The following is a 23202-nucleotide window of genomic DNA, read 5'->3' as shown; positions in this document are numbered from 1 at the left end:
TGCTTTGGCTATTTGGTGCCTTTTGTGGTCTATACATATTTTAGGATTGTTTGTTCTAGTTCTGAAAAATACCAGTGGTATTTTGATAAGGATTGGATTATATGTATAGACTGCTTTGAGTAGTATAGACATTTTTAACATTTGTTCTTCCAATCCATGAGCATGGAATGTTTGCATTTCTCTGTGTCCTCTTCAGTTTGTTTCATAAGTGTTTTATAGTTTTCAGAGTACAGATCTTTTACCTCTTTGGTTAGGTTTATTTCTCAATATCTTATGGTTTTGGGTGCAATTATAAATGAGATTGATGCCTTCATTCCTCTTTCTGCTGCTTTATCATTTGTGAATAGAAATGCAACAGATTTCTGTACATTGATTTTGTATCCTGCAACTTCAATGAATTTCTATATTAGTTATAGCAATTTGGGGGGGGAGTCTTTTGGGTTTTCCATGTAGACTATCATGTCATCTGCAAATAGTGACAGATTGACTCATTCCTTGCTGATTTGGATGCCTTTTATTTCTTCTTGTTGTCTGACTGCTAAGACCAGGATTTCTAGTACTATACCAGTGGTGAGAGTGAACACCCCTATCTTGTTTCTGGCCATAGAGGAAATTTTTCAGTTTTTTCCCATTGAGGATATTAGCTGTGGGTTTTTTATATATGACCTTTATTATGTTGAGATGTGTTCGTTAAACCCTACTTTCATTGAGGGTTTCTACCATGAATGGATGTTATACTTTGTCAAATGCATTTTCTGCCTCTATTGACAGGATCATATGGTTCTTATCCATTTATTAATGTGGTATAACATGTTGATTGACTTGTGAATATTGAACCATCCCTGTAGCCCAGGAATAAATCCCACTTGATCATCATGAATGATTCTTTTAATGCCCTGTTGGATTCAATTTGTTGTATTTTATTGAGAACTTTTGAATCCATGTTCATAAGGGATATTGACCTCTATAGTTGCAATAGTTCTCTTTTTTAGTGAAGTCTTTGCATTTGGTAATGCCGGCCTTATAGGATAAATTTCAAAGCTTTTTTTCCATTTCTTTTTTTTAAATATTTTGAGAAGAATAGGTATTAATTATTCTTTAAATGTTGGATAGAATTTGTCTGTGAAGCCATCCGGCCCTGGACTTTTGGATGTTGGGAGATTTTTTATTACTGATTCAATTTTTTTGCTGGCTATTAGTCTGTTCAAGTTTTCTAGTTCTTCCTGTTTCAGTTTTGGTAGTTATATGTTTCTAAGAATTTATCCATTTCTTTTGCATTGTCCAATTGGTTGACATACACTTGTTTATATTTCCATGGTGTTGGTTGTTACTTATGCTGTCTTATTTGTGATTTTATTTATTTGGGTATTTTCTCTTTTCTTTTTGATAAGTCTGACTAGGGGTTTACAATTTTATGAATGTTTTTTTCAAAGAATCAGTTCCTACTTTCATTGATCTGTTTTACTGTTTTCTTAGTTTCTATATCATTTGCTTCTGCTCTAATCTTTATTATTTCTCTTCATCAGCTGGCTTTAGGCTTTATTGTTCTTTTACTTCCTTTAAGGTGTAAGGTTAGGTTGCATTTTTTGAGATTTTTCTTGCTTCTTCGGGCAGGCCTCTACCGCAATATACTTCCCTCATATGACTATTTTTTGCTGCATCCTAAAGGGTTTGGAGCCTCGTGTTTTCATTTTCATTTGCTTCCATGTATTTTTTTTTCAATTCTTTGATTCCCTGGTTGACCCATTCTTTCTTTAGTAGCATGTTATTTAACCTACATGTATCTGTGGTCTTTCCAAGTTTTTCTTGTGGCTGAATTCTAGTTTCTTGGAGTTGTGGTCAGAAAATATGCATGGTATGATCTCAATCTTTTTATACTTGTTGAGGCCTGATTTGTGACCCTATTCTGGAGAATATCCCATGCACACTTGAAAAGAATGAATATTCTGCTGCTTTAGGATGAAATGTTCTGAATATCTGTTAAGTCCACCTGGTCCAGTGTGTCATTCAAAGCCACTGTTTCCCTGTTGATTTTCTGGTTAGATGATCTGTCCATTGTTGTAAGTGGGGTATTAAAGTACCCTGCTATTATTGGATTATGATCAATGAGTCCATCTATGTTTGCTATTGTTTTATATATTTGGGTGCTCCCATGTTGGAGGGCATAGTCTTTGTCACTTTTAGTCTTTCCTTTCCTACTCAAAGGGTCCTTTTTAATATTTCTTACAGGGCTGGTTTAATGGTCATAAACTCCTTCAGTTTGTGTTTGTCTAGGAAACTTTTCATCTCTCTTTCTATACTGAATGATAGCCTTGCTGGATAGAGTATTTTCAGCTACAGATTTTTCCCACTCGTTACATTGAATATATCATGACACTCCATTCTGGCTGGTCAAGTTTCTGCGGAGAGATTTGCAGTAACCTTATTGGTCTTCCCTTAAAAGTTAAGGACTTCTGTCTTGGTGCTTTTAGGATTTTTTCTTAATTGCTTTATTTTGCAAATTGATTACTGTATCTTTGTGTTGGTCTGCTTTTGCTGATTTTGATGGGAGTTCTCTGTGTCTCCTGGATTTGGATGTCTGTTTCCTTCCCCAGTTTAGGAAAGAAAGTTTCCAGGTAATATTTCCTCAGATACATTTTCTGCCTTTCTTTTCCTCTTCTTTTTCTGTGGTTCCTATGATATGAATGCTATTACATTTGATGGAATCATTGAGTTCCCTAAATCTATATTTGTGATCCATAATTCTTTCTCTCTTTTGTTCAGCTTCATTATTTTCTACTACTTTATCTTCTATGTCACTTATTCATTCCTCTGATTCTTCCATCCATGTGTTCATTACATCCAGTCTGTTTTGAATCTCAGTTATTGCATTTTTCATTTCTGACTGGCTTTTTAACTCTTTTACCTCTTTGGTAAGGGCTTCTCAGAAGTCTTTCATTCTTTTCTCAAGCCCAGCAAGTATCTTTATGATTGTTGCTTTAAATTCTCTACTAGGCATATTACTTATATCTGTTTTGAATAGATTTCTGGCTGCAATCTTTTCTTCTTATTTCATTTGGGATGAATTCCTCCATCATGGCATTTTATCTAAGTCTCTGTCTTCTCTGTGTCATCAAAGCCCGTTATGTTTCCTGCTCCCGAGAATAATGGCTTTACGAAGAGGTCATATACTATACAGGGGCTGGCATTTCAGGGAATGTGTCTGATGTGTGCTGTGTGGACTCTGATGCTGTGTTTTGGCTACTGTACTTAAGGCCAGCCTCTGCAGAGGCTTTTGTTACCGATAGGGGGCAGTATTTGGACTTTGGCGGCCAGAGTATGGTGAGTTTTAACCAGGTGAGCTCTGGACTGCTTGGTACATGAGACCTGATGTTACTTCCACAAGAACTAAATCTCTGCAGAACTCTCTGGTCAGGAGATGTGATATGTATGTGGGTTTCTGCTGGACTTCTGGGGAAAGGGCCCACTGAGCTAAGCCTTATGTATATTTGCCTAAGAGAAGTAGTTCCCACAGAGCATGGGAGGTGGGGACAGGGTTTGTTGTAAACAGATTAGGCAGTCAGAATTGGTGCCATATTATTTACTGAAGATGGTTTATGCTGAGGGATAGGGGAGGGAAATGACACCAGCCAGCTTCTTTATGCCTACGCTTGTGTCTCCATGTTTGCTGCTCTCAGGGAGTCACTTCCAGAAGAGGGAATCTGACTGCCATTTTCCTACTGGCTCTGGGTTGCCTGCCTGCCAGGAATAGCACAGTCCACTTTGGGCTCTATCCACCCAAGCCTACTGACTTTTAAACTCCAAACTTTAGGGTTTGGTGTGGCAGGGACCTGCACTTGTCTTCTAGGGGAATGTCTTTCTGTACTGAGATGGATGCAGGTTTGGCCAAGACAGCAGTCATGACAGAGGGTAGAGAAGTGGGATTTGGAGCAAAGAAGGCTTAATAGCCAGTGTCCAGGTTAGCACCCTCAGCAGATGTCTCTGTGCCTATGCGGAGGGGCAGGATAGGGAAATTATGTCTGCTGACTTTTTTTTTGTCACTGGAAAAGCATTTCTGAGAATGCCACCTCTCACAGACACGCTCCAAGAAGAGTGAACAATCTCTTTCCTATTGGCCTTAGGCTTTCCTCAGATTGCATAGTCTGCCCTCAAATTGCTTGCCTGCCTTCTCTCCAGGGGCAGCGCAGGCCCTCAGAGTGCTATCCCAGCCAAGCCCCCTCACCTTTAAAACACCTGTCTTCAAGCCCCACCGGTTGCAAAAACTTCTGAAAATCGGCCACTCTCCTCTTTCCCGCCAATGGTTTTGGTGAAGTGTTATCCCTGTGTGATCCCCTGAGATCCCCTGATCTCTCTCTCACCTTTCTCTATGGCCAGGGTTCCCTCACCTCTGTGGCACCCATGATCCCTTTCTCCCCCAAGCCATGTCTATGCACTTCCTACTTTCCTTTATATAACCTCGTCTCCCCCTCTAGCTGTGGAGTTTTTCTGTCACTCCTCAGGCCAATTTCTTGGATATTCAGAATGATTTGATAGCTGTGTTGCTGTTTTCCAGAGATGAGATAAGCCTAGGATCCTCCTACTATGCCACCATCTTACCTCCTCCCTCCACCTAAAAGGTTTTTCTCAAAAAGATGCCAGAATAGCTGAATGTTCATTTGAAAAACAATAACTTTTTAAATCTTCCTCATGCCTTATATCAAATTTAATTTGAGTCTTATATATGCATAAAAAATAAAACCATAAGGTTATAAAAGAAAACATCTTAAAATAATATCTTTTGGGGTGCCCGGGTGCCTCAATTGGTTAAGTGGTTAAGTGTCTGCCTTCAGTTCAGGTCATGATCCCAAGGTCCTAGGATGGAACCCCTGCTCTGCCGCGAGCCTGTTTCTCCCTTTCTCTCTGCCTACTACTCCCCCAGCTTGTGCTCTCTCGCTCTCTCTGTCATATAAATAAAATCTTTAAGAAATAATAATATCTTTAGACTTATGAAAATGAAAAATTTTAGTCAGATCATAGAGAGCAATAACCATAAAAAATTAATAAATTGGATATCATCAAGTTTAAAACATCTTCTCATCTAGAATATATTATCAACTCTTGAAACTCAATAATAAAAAGACAACTCAATAAAAATGGGCAAAATTTTGAATAGATACTTTACAAAAAACATACAACATACCAGAATGGTCAAAAACAGATTTTAAAAATGCTTAATATCATCAGGGAAATTCAAATTAGAAACATAAGATGGTTCTATAGGGGCAACTATAAAATTTACCCCTTCATACATGTTTGTGAACTTTTTCCCTATGAATTTTCCCCTTAGATTCAATGTTGAAATTAAGAGGATCCTAGGCAATTTTCTGAAACTTTTTTTCTACATTATTCCCTTCTCTCTGTTATTCTGTCCCATAAATTCGAGCTGCCTCAGTTATTAAAAAGTGGATTTCTGTCTCTGCCACACAAAATACAATTTGAAGTTTGATTTTACCAAACATAGGCAAGAAATGGAGCAATAAAAAGTATCACCTATTTTTGGTGATAATGTCAAATGATGCAAATACTTGGATAAACTTCAGGCGGTTTCTTATAAAACTAATATACGCTAAACGCACACTCATTATCTAGCAGTTTGAATTCTAAGTTTATGAAAGGAACACAAATATATGCCCATAAGATTAATTGCACAAAATTGTTCATATTATCATTACTTACAATAGCCAAAGACTGGAAACAAGCCAAATGTCTATCAGTAGTAGAATGAATAAACAACTATTTTGTATTCATGCAATAGAATAATGCTATACAAAAAAACTACTAATACATGCCATAGCAAAGATAAATCTCAAAAAAAATCATTATGCAGAGTAAAAAACCCTCAAAGGATTCATAAAATATAATTCTATTCACTTGAATTCTAGAACATGCTAAACTAATCTATGATGATGAAAAAATCAAAACAGTGATGACCTCTGGGAGGACAGAGCTGGGAATTAACTGGGAAAGAGTGTAAATAAGTTGATGTTAATATTCTATATTGAAATTAGGATTAAATACACACATGTATGCATGTATCGAAGTTCAATAATATATAGACTTAAAATTGGTGTATTTCATTGTATATAGAAATCTGCATATAATAAATCTTTAAACCATAATATAGAATTCAATTAATGATAACATGCTAAAGTATGTAGCAGGAGGTATATAGATGTCTGAAATTATTTTTAAGATTTTATTTATTTATTCATGAAAGAAGGAGATTGAAAGAGAGAGGTGGAGACACAGGCAGAGGGACAAGCAGGTTCCATGCAGGGAGTCAGACGTGGGACTCAATCCCAGGTCTCCAGGATCACACCCTGGACTGAATGTTGCGCTAAACCGCTGAGCCACTCAGGCTGCCCCAGATGTCTGAAATTTGATTTTGAAGTTTATCAAGATAAAATATGTCAATGGATGAATACCAGGGTGAATATATGAATAAATGTGTGATAAAAAATATTAATGGTAGAATCTAGATGGTGAGTATGTAAACATTAACTATAAAATTCTTTAAGTCTGTATGTTTGAAAATTTTAGTAATAAATTCTTAAGAAAAAACTAATCAGGACTTTTTCTACCAGCCATGTTGAAATAACTATTACCAGATGTTCTCTCTTGATGAAACAACCAGAAAACAGTGAAATATATAAGAACTTTTCCAAGAATGGATGGAGAGAGCTGTGATCCTGGAGAATAGGGAAACAAATGATAGAAACATACATTTTGGCCATGCTTTCTGGCTGGAGTCATTTTCCAGAATGAAGACCAGGGAGGGGGACACTAAGCAGTATACAACGGACCCTCTGAGTTGAAGAGATGGAAATCGAGCTTGGAATAACTGAGGCAGTTGGAATTTGTGGGACAGAATAAAAGACAGAAAGGAATAATCTGGAAAAAGAGTTTCAGAAAATTGCTTAGGGTCCCTTCAATTTCATTGTTGAAATAAAGTGCAAATTCATAGGGTAAAAAGTTCACAAGATCAGTCAAAGAACTATTAGGAGCTGGAAACTGGGTTATTTTAGAGCTCATACCTATGAAACATTCATGTTCCCACCAAAGAAACTCCACGGACAGCTCAAAACTTTCAACAGAGATACCTAAAGGGTCAAACATAATGGAAACCCTGAAATAAACCTCTACAAAATCTGTATTACAAGTCCCAAAAGAATCAAGTAGATATGCAAGTAATCTGCATGCCTCGCAAACTGAACTTCAACACTCTTTAAAGTGGGATTTAAAAAAAGAAGAATCCAAAATTCTAAACCATTACAATGCCAGGATGCAATAAAAAAAAATTATTAGATGTGTAAAGAAATGAGAAAACATGGCCTATAAAGAGGAGAAAAATGAACCATTAAGACAAATTCAACAATGGAAGAGATGATAGAATTAGTAGACAAGGACTTTAAAGCAGGTTTATACCTCAAAATTTTAAAAGAAAAAGAACTTAATGTGGAAAGAAATAAGATAAAAAAGAAACCATATGGAAGTTTGATACCTCAAAAAATACATTTAAAAAAATTACTGAGTGACTTAAGCACAGGTTATGTTAGGTAGAAGCCAGACTTGAGCAGTGGAAGGAACACCCTGAGGCAAAATACTTAGTCCTTGAAGAGGAATGATAGTGACATAAGCTGTAGCAACATGAACTGAAGGCCAGGATGGTGATAAATTAGCTACACATTAAAAGACTGGGGGGACAACATCCTGACTTTGTAGCCTCCAAGACCTACGGGATGACAGATCAAGAGCCACAGGTCCAAAACTGCACTCTCTTCTCCCATCTCTGCCCCAGAATAACCCCTAGACTCAATATATGCACTTTCATTGTGGGTACAGCCCCCTGTCCCCATGGAGAGAGGCTTCCATGACAGTTCTGACACCAGCTCTGTAGGTTCAAAAACTCCCCCTGTAGGAGGAGTCCTCCAAAGATAGGAAACAGCCTCCATCAGAAAGCACAGCACTATATATTGCAGTTCCTCCCAGCCCAGAGAGACAAAAAATATCCAAACCCAAAACAACCTAGAGGCCAGTCCACCTAGGGGAACCTCCCTGCTTTCTCACCTTGACAGTGAACTTTCCTTTTAACTAACTGCTTTGTCTTGCTACTTTCCTTCGGGCTGTCTTTATCCCAGGGTGAATCCCCATGCAAATCTTGTGGTGAATCCAAGGACCAGAGATCTCCACTGCACAATATAAACTCTCCCACCGATTAAGTTACTCATTACAAAAGAAAAGATCAGTGACCTTGAAGACATAATAGTCTCAGTAGACTGCAGGACAGCATTAACCCCCTAACATACATGTATTTGGACTAGCAAAAAGACAGAAATGTGGACAGAAAACATTTTTTTGAAAAAGTCTCACAAAATTTCCATATTGAAGCAAATTTTAGACCTACACATCCAAGAATGTCAATGATGCCCAAGCAGGCCAAATAAAAGAACTGCACTGGAACACATCAAAATCCAAACGCTGAAGCACCTATGATTAAAAAAAAAAAAAAATCTAAAAAGCAGCCAGAATAAGAGATGTATTTTTTCTTAAGATTTATTTATTTATTCATGAGAGACACACAGAGAGAGGCAGAGACAGAGGCAGAGGGAGAAGCAGGCTCCGCGCAGAGAGCCCAAGGTAGGACTCGATCCCAGGTCTGCAGGATCATGCCCTCGGCTGAAGGTGGTGCTAAACCGCTGGGCCACCTGGGCTGCCTGAGAATAAGAGATGTATTATATATGGAGAACAAAAGCATTAGAGAAAAAAAAAAAAACAGAATCTTTATCAGAAATTAAAGAGACATGAAAATGGAATAGCATCATTAAAGTACACACTGATGGGTACCCCAGGTGGCTCAGCAATTTAGCACCTCCTTCACCCCAGGGCGTGATCCTGGAGACCCTGGATCAAGTCCGGTATTGGGCTCCTTGCATGGAGCCTGCTTCTCTCTATGTCTGTGTCTCTGCCTCTCTCTCTCCCTCTCTGTGTATCTGTCATGAATAAATAAATAAAACCTTTTTAAAAAGTACATACTGAAGGACAAGTATTAAAATGAAACTAATAAAAAAGAAAATAAATAAAATGAAACTAAAATGCTATATCTAACAAAAATACTTTTCAAAATTGAAGGTGAAATAAAGATGGTTTCAGAAAAGCCTAATGCTTAGAAAAGTAATCAAAATTAGATTTTGAGCTATAAGAACATTAAGGAATTTTTTCAGATTTTAAGAAAATTATAAAATTTTGGTTTCCCCACTGACATGTAAGCCACCTGAAGTCGTCACATCCACCCTTATAAGAAGAAAAAGAGGAGCAAACTGAAAATCGATATTACTTGGACTTAGTAAAAAACTAGGCTAGCAAGAGCAAATTGCCATCTGAAATTCTGAAGAGACAAGCAAATACAGCAAATCACCACTGAGATCAGTTTACCCAAAACTGAAGCCTCTTGAGGCATCAACTGAGAGGAACAGGTAAATGGTAATTTCAGTGAATTAGTGGAAGCTGAGTGTGGAGTAACAGAAAACAGAAAATCCTGGGGACCACAGGTTTAGGGAGTCTCTCAACTTTCATGGGTTCCACCTCCAAGTTCCCCACCACGCTGTCACAGTCAAGATCTGAGAAAGAGCTCCTCTGGCTATAGAAGGAAGAGATAAATGTTAATCACTGTAGAATAAAATTTTTTTAAAAAAAATAAAATCCCCCAGACCACTCTTCATAAAAAGTCCTATACTCCAAAGAAAGAGACTTTAGCAGAGCCTTACCCACAGAGAGGGAAGAGAATTCCATACACCCTCTCCTCTCCAGTCTCATAGTCCCACCCAAAGGAGAAGAGAGAAAGAGAAAAAAAAAAAGCTATACCACTATGGAGTTCACGGCCAAGAAACACGGGTACGTCTCTGACTGAGACAGTTTAATCATTGTAGCCCTCTCTCATTTTACCACCCACCAACAGAGCCCCAGGAATGAAAATAGTAGGCTACAGCCAAAGAGCATTTTTTAATTTTTTAGAATGTCCCTCAACTAGGATTTATCTGAAGTTGTTTTAATGACAGTGTGGCCTCATATTTACTTTGGACTTTGGGTTACAATCCAATACCATGGTGTTTTTGTTTCTCAAATTGTCCCAGTTTTGCCCTTTGAAACCTCTTTCAAAAGAGGCTTCTCTTGCCCTTTGACATATTTCCATTATTATGTGTTTTTCTTTCTCTCTCTCTTTTTCCTTCCTTCCTTCTTTCCTTCCTTCCTTCCTTCCTTCCTTCCTTCCTTCCTTCCTTCCTTCCTTCCTTCCTTCCTTCCTTCCTTCTTTCCTTCCTTCCCTCCCTCCCTCCCTCCCTCCTTCCTTCCTTCCTTCCTTCCTTCCTTCCTTCCTTCTTTCCTTCCTTCCTTCCTTCCTTCCTTCCTTCCTCCCTTTCTTCCTTCCTTCCTTCCTTCCTTCCTTCCTTCCTTCCTTCCTTCCTTCCTTCCTTCCTTCCTTCCTCTTTTTCTCTCTCTCCCCCTCTTCCTGCCTTCCTGCCTTCCCTTTTCTTTCTTTCAGTTCTTCCTTATTTTCTGGCACTACAAGATACTCCAAGTTAATCTGGTACATTCCCTACCCCAGTGCTAGAATAAGTCATTTTCATAAGGATTCTTGGTTTCTTTTCTTTTACTGGCAAATGGTTTTAGAAAACAACATATATTGGGATGTCATTGTTTCTAGGCCCTTTGCTAACAGCAAGGAAATATATGGGGGTACATTAACTTGTTTATATACATATCTGTAAATAATTCTGTGTGTGTAACCATACATATCTACATTAAGCCCAACATGAGTCCATGCTGTTATCTCCATGTGTAAGCCATTATAAATTATGTATCTTAACATATCATCCTAGATGAAGTGAAGATATAAGGACCATGTATTCTACAGCTTGATGAGCTTAAGTGATGTTGTAAATCATATTTCTATTAGGATTGCTTGCAAATGCAAAATAAAGATTAGGCCAAGCATAAGCATCCAGATGTCAAATTAAAATTATCTTTTCTTTTGATTATATTGTGAAGGATTAACACAATTAATTTGATTGTCATATTTCTATAGAAATATTTAATATGCTATGAGTGGCCAAATAGAATATCACACCAATTTTAACATGATTAAAATCATACTAATTCATATTGTGCCCTCCATGGATATAGCACCCTTAGAGAATTATTTCCATGTTTCTATTAATCCTTAAAAGGATTTTGAAATTACATTTAGGATTATCTATAGGTTACATATTTTCTTGTTACTAGCTTCAGAGTTGGAAAACTTTCATAATGTCAGATGACTTTTGGTAATAAACATGGACAAGAGCCAATCTCCAAGAACTATAAATAGGTAATGTTGCTTTATATCAAACAGACTAATTTTGTAGGTCAAAACAACCGATTCTTAACATTTTTAAACAGCTAAAAGAAGTAAAATAAGAAGTTAACATTTTTTTGTTTTTATTTTGCTGTTTTAAAAAATATTTTATGTAAAATATATATATACAGAGATTTTCCCACAATTAATATGAAGGAAAATAGTCATTAAAATATAAACATCAGGGATCCCTGGGTGGCGCAGTGGTTTGGCGCCTGCCTTTAGCCCAGGGCGCGATCCTGGAGACCCGGGATCGAATCCCACATCGGGCTTCCGGTGCATGGAGCCTGCTTCTCCCTCTGCCTATGTCTCTGCCTCTCTCTCTTTCTCTCTCTGTGACTATCATAAATAAATAAAAATTAAAAAAAAATATATAAACATCAGTAGTGCGATTGCTGGATCATAGGGTAGCTCTATTATTGACTTTTTGAGGAACCGTCATACTGTTTTCCAGAGTGACTCCACCAGTTTGCATTCCCACCAACAATGCAACAGTGTTCCTTTTTCTCCACATCCTCACCAACACTTATTTCCTGTGTTGTTGATTTTACCCACACTGACAGGTGAGGTGATATCTCATTATAGTTTTAATTTTTATTTCCCTTATGATCAGTGATGTTGAGCATCTTTTCATGTGTCTGTTGGCCATCTGTTTATCTTCTTTGGAAAAGTGTCTATTCATGTCTTCTGCCCATTTTTTAACTGGAATATTTGTTTTTTGAGTGGTGAGATTTATAAGTTCTTTAAATATTTTGAATATTAACCCTTTATCAGATAAGTCATTTGCAAATGTCTTCTCCCATTCTGTAGGTTGCCTTTTGGTTTTATTGATTAGTTCCTTCACTGGGCAGAAGCTTTTTATTTTGATGTAGTCCTAATAGTCTATTTTTGCTTTTATTTCCCTTGCCTTGAGAGACATCCAGAAAGAAGGTGTTACTGCCAATGTCAAAGAGGTTACTGCCTGAATTCTCCTCCAGGATGTTTATCGTTTCTTGTCTCCCATTTAAGTCTTTCAACCATTTTTAATTTATTTTTTTTGTGTGTATGGTGTAAGAAAGTGGCTAGTTTCATTCTTTTAAGGTTGCTGTCCAGAGTTTTCAACACTACTTGTTGAAGAAGCTGTCCTTTTCCATTGGATATTCTTTCTTGCTTTGTTGAAGAATAACTGACCATATGGTTGTGGGTTTATTTCTGTTTGTTTGTTTGTTTGTTTGTTTGTTTTATATATTGCTCTGTCGACCCATGTGTCTATTTTTGTGCCAGTACTATACTGTTTTGATCACTATAGCTTTTCAGGTGCACTACTAGGTATTTACCCAAAGAATACAAAAATACTATTTCAAAGAATACGTGCACCCTAATGTTTATAGCAGTATTATCTACAATAGCCAAATTATGGAAACAGCCCAAATGTCCATTGGCTAATGAATGGATAAAGAGATGTGATATATACAAATATATATACATATATATGTATATATATTTGAAACAGAAATGCTGAATTTTGAAAGGCCCTTGGTTGCATTCCTTAGAGACAAAAAATAAGATAACAGATAAAGATGCGATGCTGGAGGACACTCCCAGTTCCTACTCCTTTTTTTTTCCATTGTTTTTGCAGTACTTTTATTTGAAGGCTTTGTCAAAAATACAGCCTTTCATGAAGTATTTTGAGAAGGGAGAGGCAGAAAGGAGCATGGGAGAAAGCCCATTATATATATATATATGTATATATATATATATATATACATATATATATATAGTGAAATGTTATTCAGCTATTAAAAAGAATGAAATCTTGTAATTTACAATACTATGGATGGAGCTAGAGACCATTATGCTAAGCAAAATAAGCCAATCAGAGAAAGACAACACCAGAAGATTTCACTCATATATGGAATTAAAAAACAAAACAAATAAGCAAAGAGAAAGAAAAGAGAAAGAGGGAAACTAAGAGACAGAGTGTTAACTATAGAGAACAAACTGATGATTACCAGGAGGGAGAAGAGTGGGGGGTGGATGAAAGAGGTGATGGGGCTTAAGGAGTACACTTGTCATCATGAGCACTGAGTGCTGTACAGAAGTGTTGAATCACTATATTTTATACCTGAAACTAATACTATACTGTTTGTTAACTAACTGGAATTTAAATTAAAACTTAAAGAATATATAAACATCAGGACATGTCATGTTTCCTAAAATTATTTCATAATGTCAATTATACCTTTGGGAAGGAAAGCTACTATTACCAATGAATTAAGTCATATCATCTCTTTCTGTATTGCAAGATTCTGCAGTAACTGATTTTACCTTGCCTATCTAATCACATCTCCTAATTATACAACAGAAACCTTCCCTATGAGTAGAGTAAATCTCCAAAATGCTATTGATATCTATATCAAGGTCATATCAGCTATGTCCATACTCTTTTTCAATCCAAATGTCCTCATATTTCTTCTCTGCCAATAAAAATACATAATTTCTTAAAGACATTTCATTTATTAAAAATTTTTCCCAATTTCTCATCATCCTCCATCTACAAACTAGTTTTTCTTTTTCTGAGTTCCTAGAGAATTTACACTTTACTGTACTTTACTGTAGTTGCTTGGCCCACCTTTTAATTTTTCTTAGATAATTCTTTCATACTTATTTGTAAAACTATATAAAGACCCCAAGGATTTCCAACTCATTTTCTTTTTTTTGCATACCACATATCAAACAGAGCTGATGATGAGTGTATGAAAAAGAGGAGACTATGTTTATGAAAACATGGTCATGAAACTTTGAATAGCAGGTTGCATCATTACTCTCAACTATTCAGTCTTCCTTCTCTATAGGCAGATTATACAATCATGCTCCCATTGACTTCAGTAATCAATTCCTTTTCTTTTGCATAATTATCTTGTGGTAGCTAATGGGATGTGTACACCATATACACCATATCCAAGCAGACATTTTAGAAGCCATTGCAAGTTTCCACCTGCTCTTTTGTTCCTATGTCCTGTCTATGGGAAGAACATGTCCCAAAAAGCTCTGTCCATTGGGGTAGTAAAAGTGAAGATATGTCATGCAGACCCCAACCTGTATTGCATCCCGAAGCAAAGTCTTAGCAGACAAAACTGACAATGAGAAATAGCTATTTAATGTTGTGAGTCACCAGGAATTTTAGGGTTTGTGATATATATATATATATCATGACCTAGCAATATCTAATAAAATTCAACTCCAGCATTTAGAAAACATTAATAAGTATTTTAATCAGTATTTTTCCAAAAAAGACTACCAGATGGCTAACAGACACATGAAAAGATGCTCAAGATCACTCATATCAGGGAAATACAGATCAACACTATGATGAGATACCATCTCACACCTATCAGGATGGTGAAAATTAACAACACAAGAAATAACAGTGTTGGCAAGGATGCAGAGTAAGGGTACTTGTCTTGCACTTTTGGTGGGAATGCAAACTGGAGCAGTTTGTTGGAAAATAGTATGGAGGTTCCTCAAAATGTTAAAAATAGAACCTATGATCCAGCAATTGCACTATTAGATATTTACCCAAGGGATACAAAAATACTGATTTGAGGGGATACATGCACCCTGATGTTTATAAGCAGCATTATCAACAAGAGCCAAACTATGGAGAGAGCCCAGAGGTCCACTGACTGGATGAATGGATAAAGATGTGATATATATATATATATATATATATACACACACACACACACACATATCATATATATATGATGTGATATATATATTATATATGATATATCACATATATTATATATATGATATACACATGTATAATATTCCATTATATATTATCTAATATATATTATCTAATATATTATATATTACATATATTATCTCTATATATTATATATCACATATATATGTGATATGCACACATATATATACACATACATGTATAATATTATATATATAATAGAATATTATATATAATAGGATTATAAATTCCATTATATATATATATATAATGGAATATTAGCCATCAAGAAGAATAAAGTCTTGCCATTTGCAATGACATGGACGGAACTAGAGTGTATTATGCCAAGTGAAATAAGTCAGTCAGAGAATGACAAATATCATATGATCTCACTCATATGTGGAATTTAAGAAACAAAAACGATGAACATATGCAAAGGGGGAAAAGAAGAAAAGGAAAGAGGGAAAACCAGCCATAAGAGACTCTTAATCATAGGTAACAAACTGAGGGATGATGGAGAGAGGTGGGTGGGGGATGGGCTGGATGCCTGATGGGCATGAAGGAAAGTACTTGTGATGCGCACTGGGTGTTTTGTATATAAGTGATGAATCACTGAATTCTACTCGAGAAACCAATATTGCACTGTATGTTAACTAGCTAAAATTTAAATCAAAAAATTTAAAGAGTCCTTGAGGAAGAAAACATGTAACTTTTTAAACTGCATTTTCTTCATCCGTATATAAGGTAAAGCAAGTACATCTTAATTAGATACTTAGGAATTGTCATGAAAAGCATCAAGTGAGATTTTTAAGTCTAGTGAATCTTTTGATTTAGTTTTTGATGTAATGATTCAGTTTTGAAATATGTAAAATTCTTAAAGTAGTTCATTCAAATGAAGCAAATGTTTTAATTATGCTTAAAAATAAAACACATAAATTATAGAAAACTATAAAACTCATTTATTATTTAATGTTATTGAGAACCCAATAAAGTTATCTTAATTTGACTTAAATTTTTGTTTAAAGGGTCAATGAAATGTCAGATTATGAATTAAAACCCAATCCTCAGTTATGCATTGTATTCCTTTATTCTACTGAATCTGTCTCTTCTAGAATTATAAATGAGAGGCAATCTTGGCCATTGTTAATGACATATTTGAATCATTTTTGCCCTCATAGTCTGACTGGAGTTTCCTACAAAAGAATGCCCTTAGAAATTTAATCATGTGTTTTTTATTATATTTAGCTTTTTCATATACACTTTTGCAGCACTTGGCTAGTAAACACTATAATCAAGAAAAGTATAAGATTTACCAAATTCATGACAATGATTTTAAAAAATAGTAATATGGTAATCAGTGAGAACCCTATATATCTAAAGGTCAAAACTTTATTAATGGCAGAAATTTTTAAAGGTACGGTGGTGAGCAAATGAATATAATTTATTATTAACTTCCATAGAAGCTTCCTTCAAGATTTAGTTTTAATTACATGTTAAATATGATTTGCAGTGTTAGCTGAGATTACACCAATATCTTTGGTGGTATTTTTTCAAGAGATGACCTATTACACATTTTTGTAAATAACCAGTTGATCCCCATGATATTTGGTTTTATATTAAGCAGCTTAAAAAATCTAAGGCCAAGAAGAAAGCATTATTAAAAGAATCTTTTCCCAGCAAAATAAAGATATCACACTTAACAAAAGCAAGGCTGTGCCACATTTTTTTAAATCATGAGGTTGAAAGTCTAACAATTTGTAAACAAAACAATTATATCAATTTACAAATTTATGTGACATTTAAAAATTTCCCCAGTAAGCGATTATATCTAATGTAGCTATCTCTATTTTTCCTTGTCAGCAAGGAATACATGACCCACTAAGATATATTAAGGGTAGGTGTATCACACTTTGATATAGAAAGAATAAGAGATACCATATTCCATTACTATAGATGCAATTTAACTAAAATCAATTCTTATTTTGAATCTGCTAGAAATTTGTAAAGTTTTAGCCATAGTAATCATTCAGGAAGACTGATATATAGTCTTTTAGTTCACTTTACCTGCATTATTTAGCGCACTTTACATGACAACAAGAGAAATAAAATTTAATGTCCCCATATATATGAAGGATGACAAAGATCCTCTGCTTGACCAAACTCTAGTCAGGCCCCTGAACCTTCTCCTAGGCACCTCTGTATGTTCATTTCCTTGTAAAATCTAGTTTTAGCAAGAACCCTGCGAGATCAGTTTACTCAGAACATCTCACTTTCCACATCTGATCACCCCGGCTACCTGACCAGGCTCCTCATCTTCCACATTTCCCAAGTGATGTCCAATCACCCTGGACTGTCCTCAACAAGAATTCTGTTATGTCAGCTTAGCCAGAACCCCCCTTACTCCTGAGGTTCCCTCTTAATAATTTTCCATCCACTGCTACCTTTTACCCTGTTCCTCAGCTATAAATACCCATTGGCTTATGCTGTATTTGGCTTTGAGGCCAATTTCTCTCCCTGACTCTAAAATCTCATTGCAGAGGTTCCTATACTTATGGCAATAATCCTGAATAAAATCTGCTGTACTGTCCTTAACAAGTGTCACTGAAAATGTTTTTCTTCAACAAGTTTATGAAATATATATATACCGATATATAATTGATATAATACCTATTATAAAGTTATTCCATGTTAAGAATTAAAAATAATATTATCTTGCCCATTCTGAAAAATAATAATAGATCTAAATGAGTCATTAATTCAATGCCAAATATTAATTAAACACCTTTTACAATGAGGCACTATACTGAGTATATTAACAAAGATTTACCAATTAATGAAACTAATAAAGACCTCTTTGAAGCAACATCCCCCATAGCATTTTTTTTTTTTTAAGATTTTATTGACTTATTCATTAGAGACACAGAGAGAGAGAGGGAGAGGCAGAGACACAGGCAGAGGGAGAAGCAGGCTCTATGCAGGGAGCCCAACATGGGACTCGATCCTGGGTCTCCAGGATCACATCCTGGGCTGAAAGCAGCGCTAAACCACTGAGCCACCCGGGCTGCCCACATGTTTTTGTTTTGTTTTGTTTTTACTTTTTTGACCACCTGTAAATCTTCATAAAAATATAAACTAAAAGTCACATGTTATACTTACTATGTCTGTATTTTGGTTTTAGAATCTCAAAAATACAGGTGATTCAAAGGTGCAATAAAGGTTCAGAAACACTATGGTAATTTTGAAAACCCTGAGAAGCTGACTCAGAAAATAAAAGAATAACTCTAGATTATCACCTTTTTTTTTTTTCATGTGTAAAATCCCTGGTGTTTAACATTCAAACTGCTGGGCCCCATCTCAAAATTTTGATTATGACTAGAATAGTATGGTAAAAGATGGAGTCAGGAGGAAAAACCTTCAGTTCAGGAATTACACCTTTCACAATTGCTTCAATCCTTCGCACTCTGTCCACTTTATAGAATGTGCTCCCTCATAACCGAGTCTTCCATTTTGGGGCACCTGACTGGCTTAGTTGGTAAAGCTCTAACTTGATCTCCTGGTTGAGTTCAAGCCCCATGTACGGTGTAGAGCTCTAGAGCCACACATTACAGTTAAGGGTATATTCTCCCACTCATTGTCTATTCCGAATATACAATGCAAACTGGCCTTTCAACTCTAAGATACATCCATGTGCTATCACAGGTATCACATTCACACATTCTAAACGAAAATGTTCAAGTTAGATACTGGGCCAAATCCTTTATGTGCTGGTGCCATCTCTCGCACACTTTCTGAGGGGAGCTGGTAGAGGAGCTCAGGCCCTCATATCCTTACTCCTAAAAATCTGTTTAGGCGTGTTTCTGTACAGGTAGGGAGGTAGGGGTGCTAAAGAATTTATAACCAGACCACAAGAGAAAAGCACTTGTTAGCATTTAATGAACCTCCCCCTCTGTGGTTTCAAGCTACTAGAACACAGGCGCCCCCCACACCCTTTATCTTCTCCTCAGCTCTTCTACTGAAGAATTTGCCTTCACGATGACAGGCTGTTTTGGGAGCTTTCCCTTTCCCAAAACTTTGTAATAGCCCAATCGCTCCACATCGATAATAGGAGCAGCTCCAGTCTTGTTTTTGGCAGCATTTACCTGTGTCTGCTCACTAAGGTCCACAGTTTATCAAGGTTGACAGTTGGGCAGAAGCTCTGGTTCCTCTTTAAGTGGTAATGTCTCATACTGACTTTTCCAAAGTAACCTGGGTGATATTTGTCGAAGTTGATCCTGTGATGATGAATGCCACCAGCATTACCCCGGCCTCCTGGGTGCTTCCGGTGCTTGCCGATGCGGCTGTGGCCTTGGCTCACCTGGCCCCGAAGTTTCCGGGTCTTCCTCAGTCTGGATGGCACGTTGGTGGCCCAGAGGAAAAAGGTGGTATCACCATTTCTTAACAACACCCTGCTGATTCTAATACAAGTAACTGATGGAATATACTTTGTCCAGGAGGCTAACTTAGCACACAAAGATGTCTGTAAACTCCAAGAAGTATTTGGTATCTTCCTAGTTTTTCTTTTCCTATATTCTTTGCCATTGCTGTTAGCATATCTTAAGTCCACAGAATTCTAATTATCTGGAATTGAAAAACTGGTACAAATTCTTATGAGTTAGAGTCTTATTTTATGAGCAAAAAGATAGAAGTCTTGCAGAATTATTCTTACAATAAATTTTGGAACAACACTTCAGTTATATTCTAGAGAGAGAGAGTTGGGGCACAGAAACACTGCCTTTCCCAAGTGGGTTTCTTGCGTATGGCCTGTGACTTAGAAGTCCATCATAAAAATCAACATCTATAGTGAATCTGCTGCAATAAAACTGTCATGGAATATTACAGATGATGGTCATCCTTCTTTGGCATCTTCATTTTAAAGATGAAAAAAAATAGATTACAGAGATTTTTTAATTTTTCAGAGAGGCCAAGCCTTCCTCTTATATAATAAACTTAATCTACAATTTACTCAGAAAAATATTTTCAATGTGGAAACAACTTTCGGCTTCCTAAAATCTAGTAGATTGTCTTCACTTTTGCTATTGTCCTAAGGATTCTAAGTGCTTTTATAAGAAGTATTATTAATTACTCATCAATCAGCTTCAGTTTCATAATAAATTACTCTAATAGTGAGTGGCTTTTTTCCTCCTTAAAATAAAGAATTTTGTTTAGAAACTGTTTAAAGTAAAAGAAAACCCTGTCAAGAAAGACCAGGTGGAAAATCAGTTCCCAATAAAATGGAATTTTAGGGCAATAAAAGTCTAAAAAGCCACGAAAGAGAAACAAGACCATTGTTATTTGAACAATGGCTAGTTACTTGCATTTTTCGGCACTGTCAATCACTGAATCTGGGTTTTCCTCTGAATTCCACATACAGCATTCACTACCAACAGTTTTTTCATAAAATTTCTGCCTTCTAGACACATCTTAGGGCAAACTACCACCAGGAACAAATCAATATAAATACATCAGGGGCCGAACAATCTCAACATTGGGTGACACGTATTTTGCATAATTCTGCCAAAGGAACTGAATAGGTTAGAGGCAAAACAAATTAGGATGAGTTGAGGAATGAGAAGATTTTAAATATTAAAAATTAATTTAGACATGGTACCATATATTCTGCAAAAGAAAATTAACATTCAGTAACACTCTTGAATTTTCTCTCCAAAGAGATTAGATACTGGCAAAGTATTCCAATTACAGCAGAGGGCGGTGGACCGCATGGACCAAGAAGGCCCAGCCTTGCAGATCCCAAGGTAGAAACGGCCGTCACCGGGCACACGGTTTCCCACAGATCCTGAAAGAACTTGCAGTGTGACTACCTGCCTGTTGCACTTAACTCTAAGCAGCAAACTTTAAGAAGCCGACAAGAAGTCCCCAGTTGGCAAGGGGAGCAGAGAAGAGAAACATGTGAAATGTAAACTTAAAAGAGTAAAATAGAACACAACCTCCATTCAAATCCCAGAGATGTGGGCAGGTCTCCAAAAGTAGTTGTTAGATTTCATAACTGGAAACACCTCATTTCCCCAAAAAACACAATGCATAGAAATGTAAAAATAGAGAAATATTCAATGAAATTCAAGCCTTTCAACTCAAACGTATCTCAGGGCTGGAAACACACCCTCCAGTAATCCAAGCAACAATGCTTCTTGCTTCTTAAAGCAGGGATAAGACTGATCGAGGACACCAACTAGCTTTACAGAGCAACTGAGGTTTTGGGGTTTTTTTAAGATTTTTAATTCATTTTTAGTAATCTCTATATTCCACATGGGGCTCAAACTCACAACCCCGAGGTCAAGAGTCACATGCTCCACCAAATAAGCCAGCCCGGAGTCCGTACAGAGCAACGCTCTAAACTCTCCTTTGGGGCCAAGGTCTAGGGCCTCTGAGGACTCCAGCAGCCCTTCAAGGCCTGTGCACAGCAGATGCCAAAGGTCCAGCGATCTGGCCCTTCCTTCTCAGACACAGTGTCAAACACCAGCAATCTCCTACCATGTTACAGTTTATATTTTGAAATAAGGAAACACTTAAATACTCTTAAGGTATTTATTTGTCCAAACGTGATCTGCCAAGATTTCACACTTGCTTCAAATTCCTCAGTCTTCATATTTCCGTAGTGAGGTAGCCCCCTGAGTGTATTCCCCAGCACCCAGTATTATCAGTGACCACCCAGTGAGCTCCATGGCCAGTTTTTTTGATCCCTAGGTGATCTAATGAGATGTTAATACTGTTCTTCTACAAAACTCCTAATTCAAACTCATTGGAAGAGGAGTAAAACTTCTGCAAAGTGCAATTTAAGAAGAAGTATTTTTTTGCTTCCTTAAAGAAACCTTGGGATCTGCTCTAAGAATAATATAAGGGAGCATGTTACGCTTAAGCACACGACCCCAAGTTGGGCTCCCACCCATCCCAAGGAAACAGAGATAACAAAAATAAACCTGGCTCCCTAAGCTCCAAATGTTAGGGGGTCACCCCTCTTAATGGCTGGTAGGCTCACAGAAACCCCAGATGTAGAGAAACACTATGGAGGAGATATTAGGGAGACAGAAGGGGGCACCTTGTTTGTGCTCAGGATGTTCACAAAGAAACACCTTGATGGTTACAAGTCCACCATGTTTGTTCTAAATATAGACATGGAATTTACAAATCCACCCTGATCTTGACATGAGGTTTACCAAGGTCCCTGGTCGGGTCCCTATAGAGGACAGACCGTGAAGGCCCTGGGGGCAGCCCTGTGGGGACCCCCCTCACTCCTGGGGGCTCTCTGTATCTCTGCAGACTACACCTCTATGGCTTTGCTCGCTCTCTGTCGCCAGGAGAGTCATTCTCCTTCCCCGAGACACAGGAACCCAGCCCTCCCGTAGCCCTGGCAAACTGGCAAACCAATTCAGTGCGTCTTGGCTTTCCCACGGCCTCCCTCCGCATCCTCAAAGGCAAGCTCCCACACACTGACCTGCCCGCACCAGGGTTCTTTGCACACCAGGGCCCCGCCGGCACGTGGGGCCAGAGGTTCCTCGGTTTGTTCAGAGCTAGAGCAGCAAGAGAAGGAGCCATGGAAGTTTCTGGGCCTTCCTGGCAGCCGCAGGGTCCTAGTCTTTTCCATCACAGGTTGCATCAGAAAACTTCGTGAACCACTGAACAAATTCAAAATTGTCCCCAAATTTTCCTTTTTACTAATCTACCCGCAGGAATTATTTTGTCAACTCCCATTCTCTTAAAATCTGCTTGCATTATTTTGAAGCCCGGGTGTACTCGTGTTTTAGCTTAGGCTGGAATTTCATGTTCTTCGGGGCAACGGAGCCAGGGAGCGGCCTGGCCGTGCTCGGACACCGCAGCCCGGGGAGCGCGCGGCCTGCGGCAGGACCGGCCCGCCAGTCGGGGCAACTCGGGTGATGGGGGGCTGCGAGGATTACACGGCCCTGCGCTGCTGTCTGGGGCTCTCAGGGGGCCGCACCCAGCTGCCCACGAGGGTCCCGACCGCGCCCACCTGCCCACGCGGGTCTGGCTG

At 37.5% G+C, this 23202-nt stretch overlaps 1 long non-coding RNA gene and 1 pseudogene across 1 annotated transcript in view; both read right to left on the bottom strand.

Moving 5' to 3' along the window:
- Positions 1 to 23202, bottom strand: part of LOC140624690 (uncharacterized) — a 145940-nt gene that overhangs the window by 45112 nt on the left and 77626 nt on the right. The window lies entirely within an intron of this gene.
- LOC140624747 (large ribosomal subunit protein uL15-like) lies at positions 18369 to 20514 on the bottom strand (annotated as a pseudogene).

The sequence above is a fragment of the Canis lupus genome, chromosome 35 (genome assembly GCF_048164855.1).
Source record: "Canis lupus baileyi chromosome 35, mCanLup2.hap1, whole genome shotgun sequence".
Lineage (NCBI taxonomy): Eukaryota > Metazoa > Chordata > Mammalia > Carnivora > Canidae > Canis > Canis lupus.
Note: the sequence above shows the minus strand (reverse complement) of the source record. Positions and strands in the feature narration are given on the sequence as shown.